Genomic DNA, 21,582 nt, shown 5'->3' with positions numbered 1-21,582 from the left:
AGAGGGGGGTTATCACCTGGAGACAGGTAGAGGAGGTTATCACCTGGAGACAGGTAGAGGAGAGAGGGGGTTATCACCTGGAGACAGGTAGAGAGAGGGGGTTATCACCTGGAGACAGGTAGAGGAGAGAGGGGGTTATCACCTGAGACAGGTAGAGGAGAGGGGGTTATCACCTGGAGACAGGTAGAGGAGAGGGGGTTATCACCTGGAGACAGGTAGAGGAGAGAGGGGGGGTTATCACCTGGAGACAGGTAGAGGGAGAGGGGGGTTATCACCTGGAGACAGGTAGAGGAGAGGGGGTTATCACCTGGAGACAGGTAGAGGAGAGGGGGGTTATCACCTGGAGACAGGTAGAGGAGGTTATCACCTGGAGACAGTTAGAGGAGAGGTTATCACCTGGAGACAGGTAGAGGAGAGGTTATCACCTGGAGACAGGTAGAGGAGAGGGGGTTATCACCTGGAGACAGGTAGAGGAGAGAGGGGGGGTTATCACCTGAGACAGGTAGAGGAGAGGGGGGTTATCACCTGGAGACAGGTAGAGGAGAGGGGGTTATCACCTGGAGACAGGTAGAGGAGAGAGAGAGGGGTTATCACCTGGAGACAGGTAGAGGAGAGAGAGGGGGGTTATCACCTGGAGACAGAGAGAGAGGGGTTATCACCTGGAGACAGGTAGAGGAGAGAGAGAGGGGGGTTATCACCTGGAGACAGGTAGAGGAGAGAGGGGGGGTTATCACCTGGAGACAGGTAGAGGAGAGAGAGAGGGGGGGTATCACCTGGAGACAGGTAGAGGAGAGAGAGGAGGGGGGTTATCACCTGGAGACAGGTGGAGGAGAGAGAGGAGGGGGTTATCACCTGGAGGCAGGTAGAGGGTGATAATCCCCAATTTACACTCAGACAAGCACACACACACACACACACATAGGTTGTTCTCTCATCTTTCCTGAACAGACACACACCAAACACACTTCCAGTCCTACTCTCAGACACACCCCCACCTTGGCGAGGCCAGCACGGTGCGCCCCCTGGGCCTCCATGTGGGCCAGGTACCGGTTGAAGTCTCTGAATTCCTCCACGGTGGGCCTGAAGGTCATGATCTTGCAGGAGGGGTTAACGGGGCCGTAGACCTCCGCCCCTGCCATCCTGCCTGCTCACACAGAGGAAGCCTTGACAGAGAAACAGTTACTCCTCATTAGAATCTCATGACAGTAATACGTTCTGTTAACTAAGGGGGAAGCCTTGACAGAGAAACAGTTACTCCTCATTAAGAATGTCATGACAGTAATACGTTCTGTTAACTAAGGGGGGAAGCACTCTCCATAACCTGAGGTACTAGCGTCGGAGAAGTGATGGAGCTCATAACTCTGCACCTCCTTGAAACTTGATGGCAAATAGCTTCGTTGGATCCTTACTTCAGACAAGTTGTGTAGACCTTGGAGCCAGAATTCCCACTGGGAACGTAGGTCATCTGGAAGGGGTCATCCCAGTCGATTTTGTCACGACACATCCGCTGCAAGATCTGCTTCCCCGCCAGGACAAAGGGTGCCACAAACCCAAGCGGATCATATACAGAGGCTACTGTAGACAACACTCCTCTTCTTGTGAGTGGGCGTTCCTTGACAACTACTCTAAACTGGAACTCGTCTGATGCGACACACCACAGTACACCAAGCGCTCTCTCCATGTGTGGTTCACCCAGAGCCATATCCAGGTCTTTGGCACCCTTGGCACGTTCTTCCTTGGGAATTGTGGCTATAACTTCCTTGCTGTTAGAGATAAACTTGTGCAACCGAAGTTTGCCGATGCTGCAAAGCTCTCTTGCTTCTTTCACCAGCTGGGCAGCTTCAGCTTCAGACGATACGCTCGTCAACCCATCATCAACATAAAAGTTCCTTTCTATGAACTGGATAGACTTCTCGCTGAAGCTTCCTCGTCCTTCGGCAGCAAGATGTTTGAGACCATAGTTGGCGCAACCAGGAGATGAAGCTGCGCCGTAAGTCGCTCTGGAAAAGAGCGTCTGCTAAATGACTTAAATGTAAAAAGTGGACCTTCATACGATACACTGAGGGTTGAGACTCTAGATCTCCGTTCTCCCACCAAAGGAACCGTAGATAATCTTGGTCTTCTGCTTTCACATGAAACTGGTGGAACATGCACTCTACGTCACACATGATTGCAACTGGACCCTTACGAAAACGACAAAAGATGCCCAGCAATGTGTTTGTCAACTCTGGACCGGTAAGGAGATGGTCATTCAAGGACGTCTCTCGAAACTTAGCTGAGCAGTCAAAGACGACTCGTATCTTCCCAGGCTTTTGTGGGTGATAAACCCCATGGTGCGGGATGTACCATGCTAGATGCTTGTTAATTTCCTCTTTAGAGACCTTCTCAGCATCTCCACAAGCTATAGTCTCTTCCATGAATGCTAGTACTGCTTGTCTCTCCTTAGCCTCCTTTCCAGGCACTTGAGTCGGTGAACTGCACATGTTTTATTGTTCGGCAGATTGGGTCTTTCTTCCTTAAACGGCAGCGGCATCTCATAATGTCCATAGTCCTTACGTCTGATGCCCTCTTTCATTTTCTTCAGGAACCGGATATCCTCTTGAGATATGAGGTCCTCTTCTGCAGCTCTCTCGTTGAAGTCAGATTCAAGCGTCTTGATAATGTCCAGTGTTGTGATTACCTCTCTTACATGTGTTCTACAAACATAGTGTACTTGATTTGTGAGGTTGGAAGAAGATTGAAGGCTTGGCATCACCTGTCTAACGATAACCCGATGACTCACTCCAATAGGTCGCCATAGTCGATACGTGGATTTCCATAGCCGACTATGCTCCAGCCAAGATCTGTTCTCTGAGCAAAGGCTGATTTCCCTTACCAGACACAATTTCTCTTGGAAGGAGAGCCTGGGAGCAGTTGTAGCCAATTAAGAGACCGACATCACAGCTCTGTTGAGGAGCAATCTCCTCTGCAATGTGTTCAAGATGAGACCATGCTCTTGCAGTCTCTGGAGTAGGAATATGATCTCTGTTTGCAGGAATAAACTCTCTCGAGTAGGTCGTTGGCAGAGGATTTTCTTCTCCAAGTAAAACCCTCTAACCTGCAAACCAGACAGCTTCTGGCAGGGCACAATAGTATTCCTTGAAGCCATTGTAGAGAGTTTCAGTTGGACTGGCTCCTTCCTTGTATTGAGAGCCTTTGTTGTCTCTTCAAGGATAAAAGTGGTGTCGCTCTGGGTGTCAAGAAGTGCATACACAAGAACTTCACGATCTGGCTCACTTGTGGTTGACACCCATACTGGAATGATTGTGGAGGTGTGAGTGTTAATGTCCCTTACGACTCTGTTAGATATGGCCTCACTTGATGCTCTTGTCCCCTTATCTCGTGGGGGCTCTGTCTTCCTATCCCTTAACCTTTCTTTAGTACGATCTTCGTGCAGGCAGGATGGATGCCTCCTCTGACACGTGTCACAGGTGTTCCTGTTATCACAATCTTTAGATCGATGCCCAGGCCTTAAACAGCCAAAGCACAATTTATTCTCTTGAACAAACTTCTGTCGCTCTGCGGTGGGCTTATCCATGAACTTCCAGCATTTGTGGAGACTGTGACCTGACTTCTCACAGAAGACACAACTAGTAACAGTATCTTTCTCATCAGAGTTAGTTGCTAATACCCTTGCTCCGGTTTTGAATCCTTGGCGTCTTAAGTTTCCCATCTTCACTTGGGTTCAAAGCATGAAGGGATGTTACAGGATTGCAAGCAATCTTGGCTTCTCTCGTGAGAAACTTCACAAACTGACTGAAGCTAGGAAAGATCTCTGTTTCTTCTAAGATGTCTGTGACCTTTCTATTCCATCTTGAAGTTAGCCAATCTGGAAGTTTAGCGAGGATCTTTTGGTTTTCATTACAGTCATTAAGCACCTCCAGGCCCTTATTCTGAGACATAGCAGCTTCACAGCTGCGAAGAAAGTCTACAAGGTCTCTAAGTTCAAGACTGTCCTTGGATCCTATCTTAGGCCATGCATTGAGCTTATCTCTGAAAGACTTGGCGATGAAGAATTTGTTTCCGTACCTTTCTTCAAGAATGGTCCAAGCAGCATGGTAGGCTGATTCTGTTCCTAACATAAAGTAACTTTCGATGGCTTTCTTGGCAGGCCCACCGACATATTTTCTTAAGTAATATATCTTCTCAGTTGTTGGTATGTTCTTCCTGTCTATCAGAGTCTGAAAAGAGACCTTCCAGTCAGTGTACGAGAGAGGCTCTCCATTGAATGTTACTGGTTCTGGTATGGGGAGGCGGCTTTCACTGATTGATTCCGCTAGTAACCTGAACATGGTCTTGGTGCCATCTTCTTGCTGTGTGCTTGTCACAACATGTTGTGGTGAGAGACTGTGAAATGAGCCACTTCTGTGCATGACTTCTTTCACAGATTTGCAGTTAGAGAGTAGTTCTCTCTTCTCGTCCTCTGAGTTTTCATCTTGCTCATACACTTGCATTCGCGCCTTGGCAGCATTTAGTTTCTTGAGCACTTCTAGGCGCACTAACTCTCTACGCTTGTCTTCTAATGTCCTTCGTCTGGCAGCATTTTATACCTCTAACTTGACTCGCAGCCTAGCTTCTTCTAAGCTGCGTTTCACAGCCTCAGCTTCTTGCTCCGCTGTCCTCTTCTTATCTTCATCTTCGAGTCGCTGAAGCTCTTCTAGTTGGCGTTCTTGCTTAACCATTACTTCTAAAGCTGCTTGGTTAGCAGCAACTTCCGCCGCAGCCTCTTGTCTCTTGACAGATGACACGCTGAGCGTCTGGAGTTGACCTTTGAGTTGCTTTGAGACTGGGAGGAAGCACTTGAGGGCTGATAGTTGAGACTTGACTTATGTGAGAGTTCGGACATGCACAAGGAATTGCTGTCCTTCCAGTGCAACTCTATCTAGTTACTTTGACCTTCTTCCCTGCCTTTTAAATGACACCTTACAGTCTTGATAATAGACATTGTAACTGCTTCACAAGTATCAACTCTGCGTCGTATATCGTTGTCGGGAATGTCGATTTGACGCAAATTTACATAGACAAGGTTTAGCTCTGTAGAGGTATGGCTAATCTTGTTTAAGAGGTCTTCTAGTAGGTCTTCAGAGCAACAGCCTGTCAGTGACAGTTTTGCTTCCTTTACCAGAGCCTTCCACTTCTCATAGCTGACCCTGAAACGATGTTCGAGCTGTCTCCACCTTTCGTCGCGCAGTTCTCTGCCCTTTTCAGTTAACCTGCGGACCCTCTCACCTTTTCGTGGCTCTTGTTGTGCTATCTCATTAGCAGCCTCTGTATCATCATTCACTGGCCGAAGTGACTCCACACCAGTCTGGGCCTCTTCCTGCTGTTCTGTTTGTTCTGATGAAGGCTCGAAGTTTGCGAGGTGATGCTGCAGCTGCTCAACTTGACCCACCCCATCTCTATCACCTTTAGTGAAACTACCTCTTTCTGACATTCTAAATCAAGTCAAATCAATTCTAGCTAAGGTTTGGATAAGTGAGTAGGTAATTTAAAGCTCAGTACGTGGTATAAACATGTATAATGCTGGTAACAAAGGCTTGAACAAACACCTTACCAAACAATTACACTATTAACTTACAGGTGAAAATAGAATTAATAGGTGTACGCTGACCCTTAATGTTTGTGACTATATATTTTTAGTAAGTATCAAATAATATTTTTCAGTAATACACATACCAGCGATACATTAAGATAGAAAGAGCAAATGCATAATACAAGAGTCTTTATGAAATAGACAACTATCTCCAGTCCTTACGAATTGTAATCTTAAAGTCTCTTATTAGCTGTTCACAAGGCTAGGACCACCGTCAAACACCTTGACTTGTACTTGCGTGTCTGACTTTCCTGTTAGTCTTGACCTTATGTTGCCTCACGATGCTTCCTTATGTGGAGATGTTCTTCTTAGTTTGCAGGTAGGTGCAAAACTCTTATCTGGCAGATGACAGAGTCTACCAGGATTTGGGAATCTTGTAGACGTTTTACAGCTGGATGAGATTCTTCTTTCTCTCTTGCTCGTGAAGAGCATTGAGTTCTCACTGTAACTCCCTTCAGTAACCACGAGCACAACCGTTCCTTGATTTTAACTGGCGGCTTTATTCTGTAGTTTTAGTCAGAATTATCACCTTCCGTGAGAACTATAAAGTAAATGAAAAATACAGTTAAGCACACTCTTACAACCTTATCTTACGAGTGACTTATTATCTTGGTATAACTCTGAAGTGCTTACATACATAACAGTTTAACCGGCGTTATAACGGGTTCAGATTAAACACATGAATAAAGGAACAAATACCTCATTGGCTGCTTATTACAGAAGGGAGGAAATCAAACTTCACACTTATTATTCCTGGCATGAATTCACACTTCATCCTAACATACACTCTTCAACCTTTATGAACTACACCCGATGACATGAAAACTTAGCTAACGCAGCGCAGGATTGCCTTCCCTCCAAAAAGTGCGTTGCTACAATAAGGATCCCCGTTACAACAGTATTAGCTACGTAGTTCCGCTTGTATTATCATTTCCCCCGCACAGCGGACACATAAACAATTCAAACAAAAGACAACGACATAACCTGTAAGTCTAACTGTCAGTTACAAGGGAGAAGTCCAAACCAGTCTAATTGGAATGAATGGCACTAGAGGCGCAATCCTGATTTTATTTATGCAGGAAAATAAAGGCATTTGATATATCAGAAATTGTATAATACCTCAAATATATAATTCTATGAGCTAAACTCATGTGCTGAATCACGTCATTGAGTAGGCAAACTGTGCATGTGCAGGCTGTCAATTCAAAAGCATCTTAGATATAAAGTTGTTTTTGATGAAAATGTAATGAATGAAAAAGTATGTGGACACCTGCTCATCAAACATCTCATTCCAAAATCATGGGCATTAATATGGAGTTGGTCCCCCTTTGCTCCTGTAACTGCCTGCCTCCACTCTTCTGGGAAGGTTTTCCACTAGATGTTGGAACATTGCTGCGGGGACTTGCTTCCATTCAGCTACTAGAGCATTAATGAGTGTCATGCTGAAACAGGAAAGGGCCTTCCCAAACTGTTGCCACAAAGTTAGATGCACAGAATTGTATAGAATATAATTGTAAGCAGTAGCTTTAAGATTTCCAAAGGGGCCTAGCTCGAACCATGAAAATAAGCCATAGACCATTATTCCTCCTGCTCCAAACTTTACAGTAGGACTATGCATTCGGGTAGGTTGCGTTCTCCTGGCATCCGCCAAACCCAGATTCGTCAGTCAGACTGCCAGATGGTGAAGTGTGATTCATCACTCCAGCGAATGCGTTTCCACTGCTCCGGAGTCAAATGGCGGTGAGCTTTACACCACTCCAGTCGACGCTTGGCATTGCGCATTGTGATCTTAGGCTTGTGTGCGGCTACTCGGCCATGGAAACCCATTTCATGAAGCTCCAGACGAACAGTCCTTGTGCTGACGTTGCTTCCAGAGGCAGTTTGGAACTCGGTAGTGAGTGTTGCGACTGAGGACAGACGTCATTTCACGATGACATGGCTCTATACATAACTGAGTGACGCTGTCACGACTCCGACCGAAGGTGGCTCCCTTCCCGTTCGGGTGGCGCTCAGCGGTCGTCGTCGCCGGCCTACTAGTACACCTGTTTTGAGTTGGTTATAATTAGTGAGGCTTTATTAGTCAGCCGGCCCGCCTGGTTCTTTGTGCGGGATTGATTATTGTAACCCTGGTGTTTGCATTAGATGTACATGTTCGTGTATTTAGTGCTAGACTGTTTTCGTTTCCCTGTGTCTGGGGCATTTGGTTTGAGCACTCGTAAGTGGGGTGACCGTAGTTCACCGTGTGTGCATTAAAGAAAAAGCACTTTATTGAACTCTGCTTTCCTGTGCCTGATTTCACCCTCACGACACCCAGGACCTTACAGAATCCCTCACCACGAAAGAATGGAGTCAGCAGGAGCAGCGGCCAACCCTCTCCCATCGATGGAGGAACGGGTCCTACACCATACCACCGTTCTCCATCGGATCGGAGCGGCTATGGATCAGGTGATGGAGAGAATGGACCGATGGGAGAGAAGTGGTCTCCTCTCTCCACCTTCGGCTCCCCCAAATCAGGACTCCCCATCCCCCGGCTCCAGCGCTCTCCGTCTTACACTCCCAAGGTTTTATGATGGAGCGGCGGCAGGGTGCCAGGGGTTCTTACTCCAGCTGGAACTGTACCTGGCCACCGTCAGACCCACTCCCTCAGGAGTGGAGAGGGTGAGTGTCCTCATCTCCTGCCTCACGGGTCGTGCTCTGGAGTGGGTGAACGCAGTCTGGAATGGCCCAGACTCAGCGAAGGAGCACGACCCAGAGTTTTCCCGCCGTTTCTGCGCCGTGTTTGACCACCCTCCAGATGGCAGAGCAGCGGGAGAACGACTATTCCATCTCAGGCAGGAGAAGAGGAGCGCCCAGGATTACGCGTTGGAGTTCCGAACCTTGGCAGCAGGATCTGGGTGGAACAACAGGGCCCTTATCGACCACTACCGGTGTAGTCTCCGGGAGGACGTCCGCAGGGAGCTAGCGTGTTGGGACACCGCTCTTTCCCTGGATGAGCTGATTGACATGTCCATCCGACTGGACAATCTAAGATTGATTGGCTGCCCGCGAGCGTTCGGAGAGGGTCCTGTGTGTTCCACCACCCAGCACCTCCGCTCCCGTTCCGATGGAGTTGGGAGGGGCTGTGCCGAGGGGTACCGGAGGAGGAGGCTCCCCCTGCACCAGCTGTGGTCAGAGAGGACACACGTCCGATCGGTGCTGGGGGGGTCCGTCTGGGAGTCGAGATGGCAGGCGGAACACTTCTCGATCATCCCAGGTGAGTCAGCACCAAACTCACCCAGAACCCCCTGTTGGTCACATGTTTGTCTTGATTTTTTTTCTTAAATTTTTCCCCTCTTCCCAGCATAGGGCGCTAGTCTATTCAGGCGCAGCTGGGAACTTTATGGATCGTGGACTCGCTCTTAAATTAGGTGTTCCGCTTGTGCCGATAGATTCTCCCTTTCCCGTGCACTCCCTAGATAGCCGGTCATTAGGATCAGGGGTGGTCAGGGAGACCACTGTTCCACTGGACATGGTAACGCAGGGGAATCATAGGGAGCGTATTAGTCTCTATATTATTGATTCGCCTGCGTTTCCAGTGGTGCAAGGGATTCCCTGGCTGGCCCGGCACAATCCTAAAATTTCGTGGAGACAGGGGGTTCTCCAGGGGTGGTCAGAGGAATGTTCTGGAAGGTGTCTGGGAGTTTCCATCAGTGCCACGTCGGTGGAGAGTCCAGACCAGGGTCCCACGGTGTGCATTCCCCCCGAGTATGCCGATTTGGCAATCGCTTTCAGTAAAAAGAAGGTGACTAAATTACCACCACATCGACCGGGAAGGGATTGTGCGATAGATCTCCAGGTAAACGCTGCGCTTCCCAAGAGTCACGTGTACCCATTGTCCCAAGAGGAGACGTTTGCTATGGAGACACATGTCACGGAGTCTCTGGGACAGGGGTACATTCGGTCCTCCATCTCACCCGTCTCCTCAAGTTTATTTTTGTGAAGAAAAAGGAGGGAGGTTTGCGTCCGTGTATTGATTATAGAGATCTAAATGCCATCACAGTGGGGTTCAGCTACCCACTACCTCTCATTGCTAAGGCAGTGGAATCATTTCAGGGAGCGCAGTTCTTCACAAAATTGGACCTCAGGAGCGCGTATAGTCTGGTGCGTATGAAAATGGCATTTAGTACCACATCGGGCCACTATGAGTACTGCGTCATGCCGTATGGGTTAAAGAATGCTCCAGCCGTTTTCCAATCCTTTGTAGACGAGATTCTCAGGGACCTGCATGGGCAGGGAGTGGTTGTTTATATCGATGACATTCTGATCTACTCAGCCACTCACACCGCGCATGTGTCTCTGGTACGCAAGGTGCTTGGTAGACTGCTGGAGCATGACCTATACGTCAAGGCTGAGAAATGTGTGTTCTCCAAACGAGCCGTCTCCTTTCTGGGTTATCGCATTTCCACCTCGGGGGTGGAAATGGAGGGTGACCGCATTAAGGCCGTGCGTAATGGGCCGACTCCGACCACGGTAAAAGAGGTGCAGCGGTTTTTGGGTTTTGCCAACTTCTACCGGAGGTTTATCCAGGGTTTTGGCCAGATAGCGGCTCCAATTACCTCACTGCTGAAGGGGGGCCCGGTGCGGTTGCGGTGGTCAGCAGAGGCGGACGGAGCTTTCAACAGGTTGAAGGCGCTGTTCACTGATGCACCCGTGTTGGCGCATCCGGACCCCTCTCTAGCATTCATAGTGGAGGTGGACGCGACCGAGGCTGGGGTGGGTCCCGTGCTATCACAGCGCTCGGGTACACCACCAAAACTTCGCCCCTGCGCTTTCTTCTCGAGGAAGCTCAGCCCAGCGGAGCGTAACTATGATGTGGGGAGCTCCTTGGACTTCATAGTGCTGCTTGCTTGGTGGTGCCCCTTGCTTAGTGGTGTTGCAGACTCTGGGGCCTTTCAGGACAGGTGTATATATACTGATCTCATGTGACAGATCATGTGACACTTAATTGCACACAGGTGGACTTTATTGAACTAATTATGTGACTTCTGAAGGTAATTGGTTGCACCAGATCTTATTTAGGGGCTTCATAGCAAAGGGGGTGAATACAATTTTTTTTAAGTTATTTTATTAATTTCACTTCACCAATGTAGACTATTTTGTGTATGTCCATTACATGAAATCCAAATAAAAATCTATTTAAATTACAGGTTGTAATGCATATGAAAAACTCGAAGGGGGATGAATACTTTTGCAAGGCGCTGTAACTACTCATTATTATTTGTAGATTAGTCAGTCAGTCACAATTTACCCATGATACATTATGGTTCTGGTCCTCTTGAACACGGCCAGTGCCTCCCATTAAATAGCTAGGCAATGGCTGCGTGGTGCAGTTGGTGAGAAGCAACTAAGACTTGAAGGCGACTTCATAAAAAAACTGCATGACCTTTGATCACATGGTTTTTGTAAAGTTCATGGAGTCAACATGTGTAAGTCGGTAGAGCCCTGCACGGGCGTTAATTGTAAGGCCGAGCCCTACCCGTGTCCACAACATTCAGGCACTACCCTACCCAGGCCTGATTGCTTCTGCCAAATGTATGGCCCGGCCCGGCCCTGCCCAAAACCCAAAATCAGAAATGACTTCCTCCATTAGTAAATCCATTAGCCGCTCCTCTCTGTCTGTCACTCGCTCACTGCACATTTAGCTCGCTCTGCATGCATTCTTCTCATGAGTCTGTGAGTATCCATAGCAACAGCTCCACTTGGGCTGCTCTGCTCAATGAAGAGACATGAGAAAGTAGTTAGCTACTTTTCATCACTCTAAACTCTGACAACTCAAGGAACATTACTATTTTCTGTGAAATAATCTCATTTTTTTTTATGTTTGACAAGGTTGAAGCACTTCTGACACAATCGTATGATCTTAGTCAGATATGACTGTACTGCACAGGAGAGCATGAGGAAATGGTGTGTTCAATTTAGTGATATCTGAGTCCTGCCTGTACCCTAGTTATTGACGAAAAACAGGCCTTACCCGCTGTCGTGTCTTTGGCTATGTTGGATTAATTGATATGACATGCTATTCTATAAAATAATTTCTCCGTAATTAATATCACCTGATTGAGCTAATCATGTAAATGTCATTAACTAGAGAGTCGGGCACCACAAAATAATATTTATAGAGCTGTAATCTTCCGAATAAACTCTTAAAGACCTAGTAATATTTTACATCAATAGCAGTCAATATCAATAGTCGTCCTAATTCAGTCTCATCTGAAAGTTGTAAATTCTTTTATCTGCAAGAACCCTGGCTAACAAGTTGAATCAGCAATACAAAATTGGGTTTAATTATTTATTTACTAAATACCTAACTAATCACACAGAATTACACATATACACAATTAATCATAACTTGATTACAAATGACGTCATAAAGGAAAACGTCCCTGGCGGGCGGAACAGATATGACAGCTTGTTACACAAAAGAAAAGTGGCTGGGTTGAGTGAAGGAGCGGGAAGACTGGGTAACAAAGGAAGAAGCTGGGCTATCGTAAATACAGTATCTTATGCATTCTAAATTACCGCCCATTTGGAAAAGGAAAATGCAATAAATATTTACTCTGAGCTGCGCTTCAGTAGGTTGGTGGTTGGTGGAAAGCAGTGTTGCCAAACCGAGTCCTTTGTCCTTTGAAGAATGTCTCTGGTGGTCAAATGGATACGTTGTAGTAACGTTGTTGTGTGGTAGACGGGATACTCTGTCTGTTCCTCACCAAATACTTATTTTCCACCATAATTTGCAAATAAATTCATTAAAAATCCTACAATGTGATTTTCTGGGATTTTTTCTAATTTTGTCTGTCATAGTTGAAGTGTACCTATGATGAAAATTACAGGCCTCTCATCTTTTTAAGTGGGATAACTTGCACAATTGGTGACTGACTAAATACTTTTTTGCCCCACTGTATGCTTTTTTGGGAGATCCGTTTGAAGTATTGAGGATGGTAAAGGATGAATTACGAAAGACGAAGTCAGTCAGAGTGACCAGAAGTCAGGAGTGAGGGAATGATTATTGGAGCAAAGTACAGAGAGATCCTTGATAAAAACCTGCTCCAGACAACAACCCTAAGAACATAGTCAAGACAACGCAGGAGTGGCTTCGGGACAAGGTTCTGGATGTCTTTGAGTGGCCGAGCCAGAGCCCGGATTTGAACCTGATCAAACATCTCTGGAAAGACCTGAAAATAGCTGTGCAGCAATGCTCCCTGTCCAACCGTACAGAGCTTGAGAGGATCTGCAGAGAAGAATGGGAGAAACTCCCCAAATACACATATGCCAAGCTTGTAGCATCATACTGAAGAAGACTTGAGGCTGTAATCACTGCCAAAGTCACTTCAACAAAGTACAGAGTAAAGATTCTGAATTCTTATGTAAATGTCATATTTAAGTTTTTGGTTTTTTAATACATTTGCAAAAAAAATGAAAAATCTGTTTTTGCTTTGTCATTATTGTGTGTAGACTGATAAAAAAACTAAACTAAATAATCAAGTTTAGAAATAAATGTGGAAAAGAGTCAAGGGGTGTGAATACATTCCTGAATGGACTGTGTATACAAAAGTATGTGGACAACCCTTCAAGTGAGTGGATTCGGCTATTTCAGCCACACCCGTTGCTGACAGGTGTATAAAATCGAGCACACAGCCATGCAATCTACAAAGAAAAACAATGGCAGTAGAATTGCCCGCACTCAAACAAGGTTCAGAATGTCCAATGACTACCCTTCAATATTGCTCACGATTTAGTTTGTCCATTTTCATCTCACACGAGTTTACATGAATTTTGTAATCATTCTAATATCAATAGCTATTTGGTCATGTGACCTACTGGACTCAAGCGAGGTTCAGAATAGCGGCAACTGATGTCCAGTTTGTAAGACAGAAAAGCCTCTGATGATACCACGGGTGGCTGTGACCCCCTCATGTCAAAGTGAGGAAATTCTATGAAGCGTGGGTAAACGGCGGGACATAAGTAAGAGTCCCTTGAGGTTGCCAAATGCCTCGTCATCTAATTAGTGACGCGCATGAATGGATGAACGAGATTCCCACTGTCTCTATGTTAGAGGAATTTCATTCCTATGTGGTGTTAACCAATTCAATTATAACAAAGCAAAACACTTTGTCCGTTTCTAAGAATTTGTAAGGTTCTTATTTGCATAAAATAGACAAAGATCAGTCTCAAAATTAATCAATAGCGTTTATTCCCGAGAGCTCTGGGCATAATACCATGTACATTGGTTTATATACCTCACATTTTGTCATAAATGTCCCTTCTCCTCTCAGATACAATGGAAATATAGTTCACAAGCCTTCTCACATTGTCTGCCACCTGTTAAACAATTACTACAAGCCCAAGGTCTCTCCCCTCCTGGGTAGGGACAGAATGTCCTATAAGGAACACAGTATTCCAGCCGGTCTGACGATAGCTCCATTAGTTTCTAACAATGAACAGGAAGTCCTTGTTCTAATTCTTGACTAAAACTGCACACATTATATTCAGTATTATGATTAAAATAAGGACTGGAGGTCTGTAGTTCCAGGGAGTAAGCTATACACTCTCAGGCACAGTGAGAGGGCAGGCAGGTGGGCAGGGATTGTAGGCTAGAGGCCAGGAGTCAGAGGTCACCAGGTCAATGGGGTCACTGTCCTTCAGGGGCAGAGCAGGCATATTCATGTAAAATCGTGTGAGATGGAAATGGACCAAAAAGGGTGTGCAATGTGTAGGCCCACTGAACGTACATTCTGAACCTTGTTTGAGGTCCGTAGGTAACATGACCAAGGAGCTATTGAAATTCTAAAGTTGGAGAAATTCATGTAAAATCGTGTGAGATGAAAATTGACAAACTAAAGGGTGTGCAATATGTAGGCCCAATGAATGCACATTCTGAATCTGGTTTGAAGTCAGCAGGTCACATAACCAAGGAGCTTTTGAAATGAGAATGTTTGAAAATGTATGTAAAAACGTGTGAGATGAAAATGGACAAACTAAAGGTGTGCAATATAGAAGGGTAGTTAGTGGACATTCTGCACCTTGTTTGAGTCCAGCAGGTCACATACCAAGGAGCTATTGAAATGAGAAAGTTGGGAAAATGTATGTAAAAAAGTGTGAGATGAAAATGGACAGCCTAAAGGGTGTGCAATGTGTAGACCCACTGAGTGTACATTCTGAACCTTGTTTGAAGTCAGTAGGTCACATGACCAAAGAGCTATTGAAATTCAAATGTTTACAAAAGTGTGTACTTTGTACTAACTTATTCAACTAGGAATACAAAATACTGCATACATTTCCACATGTTTATTAGCTTTGCAAAGTGTATTTTTGTCCAAATCGTGAAAAGACCTGTGCAATGTTGTGCACAATATTTCCAACATCATGACACTTATTTGGAGTCTGTGGCTCAAGTGGTTTGAAAGCTATTGAGGTTTGAAAGTGCGAATATCCTACTTGAAACTGGCTTCATCTAGGCGTCAACATGACATTGCCGGAGATTTATAGTGGAGAAGCATTTTGCCTAGCTTTATACTGTGCTGTCTTTGGGTACATAATAGCTCTGGTTAAACTGCAGTACTGAAACAAAACTGTAAGAGCAGTCGAAACCGAACAGTTGAAACCATGTTTCTATACCTGAACCGTTGCCCCTTTATGATGTAATGTACAGGCCACCAAAGATGTGAAACAGGCAAGAATAACTAAGCACTTCCGGGTTACGAATGCACACTAGCACTGGAGTTTGTGTTTGAGCCCAGCGTAATCCTTCAGAATAAAAGTCCCGTCCTGTATACTTGTTAAATGAATAAGTAGGGCAGAAATTATGATACATTTGCACAATTAGCAATATATTTTATATTAGATATTATACAAATAATAATTAAAAGTATTTCTATAAATATATTTGTATTTATTTTAAGCTTAAATGGTCAACAATGCTGTTTGTGCACTCCTATCATTTATTGGACTGTACATTATTGCCTGTACATTGTGTTTCAGTAATAGGGATGTCCATTCTACTCAGGAACACTTTTATTTTCCAAATCCACATTGTTTACACACCGAGGAGCGTCATCTTGCGGCCCTTAAAGAGTGGCCAATCAGCTTAAATGCAGTAAAAAAAAATCTTATTGGACATACATTTTACACCGAACATAACATTTACATTTAACATTTAAGTCATTTAGCAGACGCTCTTATCCAGAGCGACTTACAAATTGGTGCTTTCACCTTATGACATCCAGTGGAACAGCCACTTTACAATAGTGCATCTAGGTCTTTTAAGGGGGGTGAGAAGGATTACTTTATCCTATCCTAGGTATTCCTTAAAGAGGTGGGGTTTCAGGTGTCTCCGGAAGGTGGTGATTGACTCCGCTGTCCTGGCGTCGTGAGGGAGTTTGTTCCACCATTGGGGGGCCAGAGCAGCGAACAGTTTTGACTGGGCTGAGAGGAGAGAGGGGGGTTATCACCTGGAGACAGGTAGAGGAGAGGTTATCACCTGGAGACAGGTAGAGGAGAGAGGGGGTTATCACCTGGAGACAGGTAGAGGAGAGGGGGGTTATCACCTGGAGACAGGTAGAGGAGAGAGGGGGTTATCACCTGGAGACAGGTAGAGGAGAGAGGGGGTTATCACCTGGAGACAGGTAGAGGAGAGGGGGTTATCACCTGGAGACAGGTAGGTAGAGGAGAGACAGGTAGGGGTTATCACCTGGAGACAGGTAGAGGAGAGAGGGGGGTTATCACCTGGAGACAGGTAGAGGAGAGAGGGGGTTATCACCTGGAGACAGGTAGAGGAGAGGGGGGTTATCACCTGGAGACAGGTAGAGGGAGAGGTTATCACCTGGAGACAGTTAGAGGAGAGGTTATCACCTGGAGACAGGTAGAGGGAGAGGTTATCACCTGGAGACAGGTAGAGGAGAGGAGGGGGGTTATCACCTGGAGACAGGTAGAGGAGAGAGGGGGGTTATCACCTGGAGACAGGTAGAGGAGAGTAGGGGGGTTATCACCTGGAGACAGGTAGAGGAGAGGGGGTTATCACCTGGAGACAGGTAGAGGAGAGAGAGAGGGGGTTATCACCTGGAGACAGGTAGAGGAGAGAGAGACGGGGGTTATCACCTGGAGACAGAGAGAGAGGGGGGTTATCACCTGGAGACAGGTAGAGGAGAGAGAGGGGGGTTATCACCTGGAGACAGGTAGAGAGAGAGAGGGGGGGGTTATCACCTGGAGACAGGTAGAGGAGAGAGAGAGGGGGGGGGTATCACCTGGAGACAGGTAGAGGAGAGAGAGGAGGGGGGGTTATCACCTGGAGACAGGTGGAGGAGAGAGAGGAGGGGGGGTTATCACCTGGAGGCAGGTAGAGGGTGATAATCCCCAATTTACACTCAGACAAGCACACACACACACACACACATAGGTTGTTCTCTCATCTTTCCTGAACAGACACACACCAAACACACTTCCAGTCCTACTCTCAGACACACCCCCACCTTGGCGAGGCCAGCACGGTGCGCCCCCTGGGCCTCCATGTGGGCCAGGTACCGGTTGAAGTCTCTGAATTCCTCCACGGTGGGCCTGAAGGTCATGATCTTGCAGGAGGGGTTAACGGGGCCGTAGACCTCCGCCCCTGCCATCCTGCCTGCTCACACAGAGGAAGCCTTGACAGAGAAACAGTTACTCCTCATTAGAATCTCATGACAGTAATACGTTCTGTTAACTAAGGGGGAAGCCTTGACAGAGAAACAGTTACTCCTCATTAGAATGTCATGACAGTAATACGTTCTGTTAACTAAGGGGGAAGCCTTGACAGAGAAACAGTTACTCCTCATTAGAATGTCATGACAGTAATACGTTCTGTTAACTAAGGGGGAAGCCTTGTCAGAGAAACAGTTACTCCTCATTAGAATGTCATGACAGTAATACGTTCTGTTAACTAAGGGGGAAGCCTTGACAGAGAAACAGTTACTCCTCATTAAGAATGTCATGACAGTAATACGTTCTGTTAACTAAGGGGGAAGCACTCTCCATAACCTGAGGTACTAGCGTCGGAGAAGTGATGGAGCTCATAACTCTGCACCTCCTTGAAACTTGATGGCAAATAGCTTCGTTGGATCCTTACTTCAGACAAGTTGTGTAGACCTTGGAGCCAGAATTCCCACTGGGAACGTAGGTCATCTGGAAGGGGGTCATCCCAGTCGATTTTGTCACGACACATCCGCTGCAAGATCTGCTTCCCCGCCAGGACAAAGGGTGCCACAAACCCAAGCGGATCATATACAGAGGCTACTGTAGACAACACTCCTCTTCTTGTGAGTGGGCGTTCCTTGACAACTACTCTAAACTGGAACTCGTCTGATGCGACACACCACAGTACACCAAGCGCTCTCTCCATGTGTGGTTCACCCAGAGCCATATCCAGGTCTTTGGCACCCTTGGCACGTTCTTCCTTGGGAATTGTGGCTATAACTTCCTTGCTGTTAGAGATAAACTTGTGCAACCGAAGTTTGCCGATGCTGCAAAGCTCTCTTGCTTCTTTCACCAGCTGGGCAGCTTCAGCTTCAGACGATACGCTCGTCAACCCATCATCAACATAAAAGTTCCTTTCTATGAACTGGATAGACTTCTCGCTGAAGCTTCCTCGTCCTTCGGCAGCAAGATGTTTGAGACCATAGTTGGCGCAACCAGGAGATGAAGCTGCGCCGTAAGTCGCTCTGGAAAAGAGCGTCTGCTAAATGACTTAAATGTAAAAAAGTGGACCTTCATACGATACACTGAGGGTTGAGACTCTAGATCTCCGTTCTCCCACCAAAGGAACCGTAGATAATCTTGGTCTTCTGCTTTCACATGAAACTGGTGGAACATGCACTCTACGTCACACATGATTGCAACTGGACCCTTACGAAAACGACAAAAGATGCCCAGCAATGTGTTTGTCAACTCTGGACCGGTAAGGAGATGGTCATTCAAGGACGTCTCTCGAAACTTAGCTGAGCAGTCAAAGACGACTCGTATCTTCCCAGGCTTTTGTGGGTGATAAACCCCATGGTGCGGGATGTACCATGCTAGATGCTTGTTAATTTCCTCTTTAGAGACCTTCTCAGCATCTCCACAAGCTATAGTCTCTTCCATGAATGCTAGTACTGCTTGTCTCTCCTTAGCCTCCTTTCCAGGCACTTGAGTCGGTGAACTGCACATGTTTTATTGTTCGGCAGATTGGGTCTTTCTTCCTTAAACGGCAGCGGCATCTCATAATGTCCATAGTCCTTACGTCTGATGCCCTCTTTCATTTTCTTCAGGAACCGGATATCCTCTTGAGATATGAGGTCCTCTTCTGCAGCTCTCTCGTTGAAGTCAGATTCAAGCGTCTTGATAATGTCCAGTGTTGTGATTACCTCTCTTACATGTGTTCTACAAACATAGTGTACTTGATTTGTGAGGTTGGAAGAAGATTGAAGGCTTGGCATCACCTGTCTAACGATAACCCGATGACTCACTCCAATAGGGTCGCCATAGTCGATACGTGGATTTCCATAGCCGACTATGCTCCAGCCAAGATCTGTTCTCTGAGCAAAAGGCTGATTTCCCTTACCAGACACAATTTCTCTTGGAAGGAGAGCCTGGGAGCAGTTGTAGCCAATTAAGAGACCGACATCACAGCTCTGTTGAGGAGCAATCTCCTCTGCAATGTGTTCAAGATGAGACCATGCTCTTGCAGTCTCTGGAGTAGGAATATGATCTCTGTTTGCAGGAATAAACTCTCTCGAGTAGGTCGTTGGCAGAGGGATTTTCTTCTCCAAGTAAAACCCTCTAACCTGCAAACCAGACAGCTTCTGGCAGGGCACAATAGTATTCCTTGAAGCCATTGTAGAGAGTTTCAGTTGGACTGGCTCCTTCCTTGTATTGAGAGCCTTTGTTGTCTCTTCAAGGATAAAAGTGGTGTCGCTCTGGGTGTCAAGAAGTGCATACACAAGAACTTCACGATCTGGCTCACTTGTGGTTGACACCCATACTGGAATGATTGTGGAGGTGTGAGTGTTAATGTCCCTTACGACTCTGTTAGATATGGCCTCACTTGATGCTCTTGTCCCCTTATCTCGTGGGGGCTCTGTCTTCCTATCCCTTAACCTTTCTTTAGTACGATCTTCGTGCAGGCAGGATGGATGCCTCCTCTGACACGTGTCACAGGTGTTCCTGTTATCACAATCTTTCGATCGATGCCCAGGCCTTAAACAGCCAAAGCACAATTTATTCTCTTGAACAAACTTCTGTCGCTCTGTGGTGGGCTTATCCATGAACTTCCAGCATTTGTGGAGACTGTGACCTGACTTCTCACAGAAGACACAACTAGTAACAGTATCTTTCTCATCAGAGTTAGTTGCTAATACCCTTGCTCCGGGGTTTTGAATCCTTGGCGTCTTAAGTTTCCCATCTTCACTTGGGTTCAAAGCATGAAGGGATGTTACAGGATTGCAAGCAATCTTGGCTTCTCTCGTGAGAAACTTCACAAACTGACTGAAGCTAGGAAAGATCTCCGTTTCTTCTAAGATGTCTGTGACCTTTCTATTCCATCTTGAAGTTAGCCAATCTGGAAGTTTAGCGAGGATCTTTTGGTTTTCATTACAGTCATTAAGCACCTCCAGGCCCTTATTCTGAGACATAGCAGCTTCACAGCTGCGAAGAAAGTCTACAAGGTCTCTAAGTTCAAGACTGTCCTTGGATCCTATCTTAGGCCATGCATTGAGCTTATCTCTGAAAGACTTGGCGATGAAGAATTTGTTTCCGTACCTTTCTTCAAGAATGGTCCAAGCAGCATGGTAGGCTGATTCTGTTCCTAACATAAAGTAACTTTCGATGGCTTTCTTGGCAGGCCCACCGACATATTTTCTTAAGTAATATATCTTCTCAGTTGTTGGTATGTTCTTCCTGTCTATCAGAGTCTGAAAAGAGACCTTCCAGTCAGTGTACGAGAGAGGCTCTCCATTGAATGTTACTGGTTCTGGTATGGGGAGGCGGCTTTCACTGATTGATTCCGCTAGTAACCTGAACATGGTCTTGGTGCCATCTTCTTGCTGTGTGCTTGTCACAACATGTTGTGGTGAGAGACTGTGAAATGAGCCACTTCTGTGCATGACTTCTTTCACAGATTTGCAGTTAGAGAGTAGTTCTCTCTTCTCGTCCTCTGAGTTTTCATCTTGCTCATACACTTGCATTCGCGCCTTGGCAGCATTTAGTTTCTTGAGCACTTCTAGGCGCACTAACTCTCTACGCTTGTCTTCTAATGTCCTTCGTCTGGCAGCATTTTATACCTCTAACTTGACTCGCAGCCTAGCTTCTTCTAAGCTGCGTTTCACAGCCTCAGCTTCTTGCTCCGCTGTCCTCTTCTTATCTTCATCTTCGAGTCGCTGAAGCTCTTCTAGTTGGCGTTCTTGCTTAACCATTACTTCTAAAGCTGCTTGGTTAGCAGCAACTTCCGCCGCAGCCTCTTGTCTCTTGACAGATGACACGCTTGAGCGTCTGGAGTTGACCTTTGAGTTGCTTTGAGACTGGGAGGAAGCACTTGAGGGCTGATAGTTGAGACTTGACTTATGTGAGAGTTCGGACATGCACAAGGAATTGCTGTCCTTCCAGTGCAACTCTATCTAGTTACTTTGACCTTCTTCCCTGCCTTTTAAATGACACCTTACAGTCTTGATAATAGACATTGTAACTGCTTCACAAGTATCAACTCTGCGTCGTATATCGTTGTCGGGAATGTCGATTTGACGCAAATTTACATAGACAAGGTTTAGCTCTGTAGAGGTATGGCTAATCTTGTTTAAGAGGTCTTCTAGTAGGTCTTCAGAGCAACAGCCTGTCAGTGACAGTTTTGCTTCCTTTACCAGAGCCTTCCACTTCTCATAGCTGACCCTGAAACGATGTTCGAGCTGTCTCCACCT

This window comes from Oncorhynchus nerka, linkage group LG23 (assembly GCF_034236695.1).
Source record: "Oncorhynchus nerka isolate Pitt River linkage group LG23, Oner_Uvic_2.0, whole genome shotgun sequence".
Lineage (NCBI taxonomy): Eukaryota > Metazoa > Chordata > Actinopteri > Salmoniformes > Salmonidae > Oncorhynchus > Oncorhynchus nerka.
Note: the sequence above shows the minus strand (reverse complement) of the source record.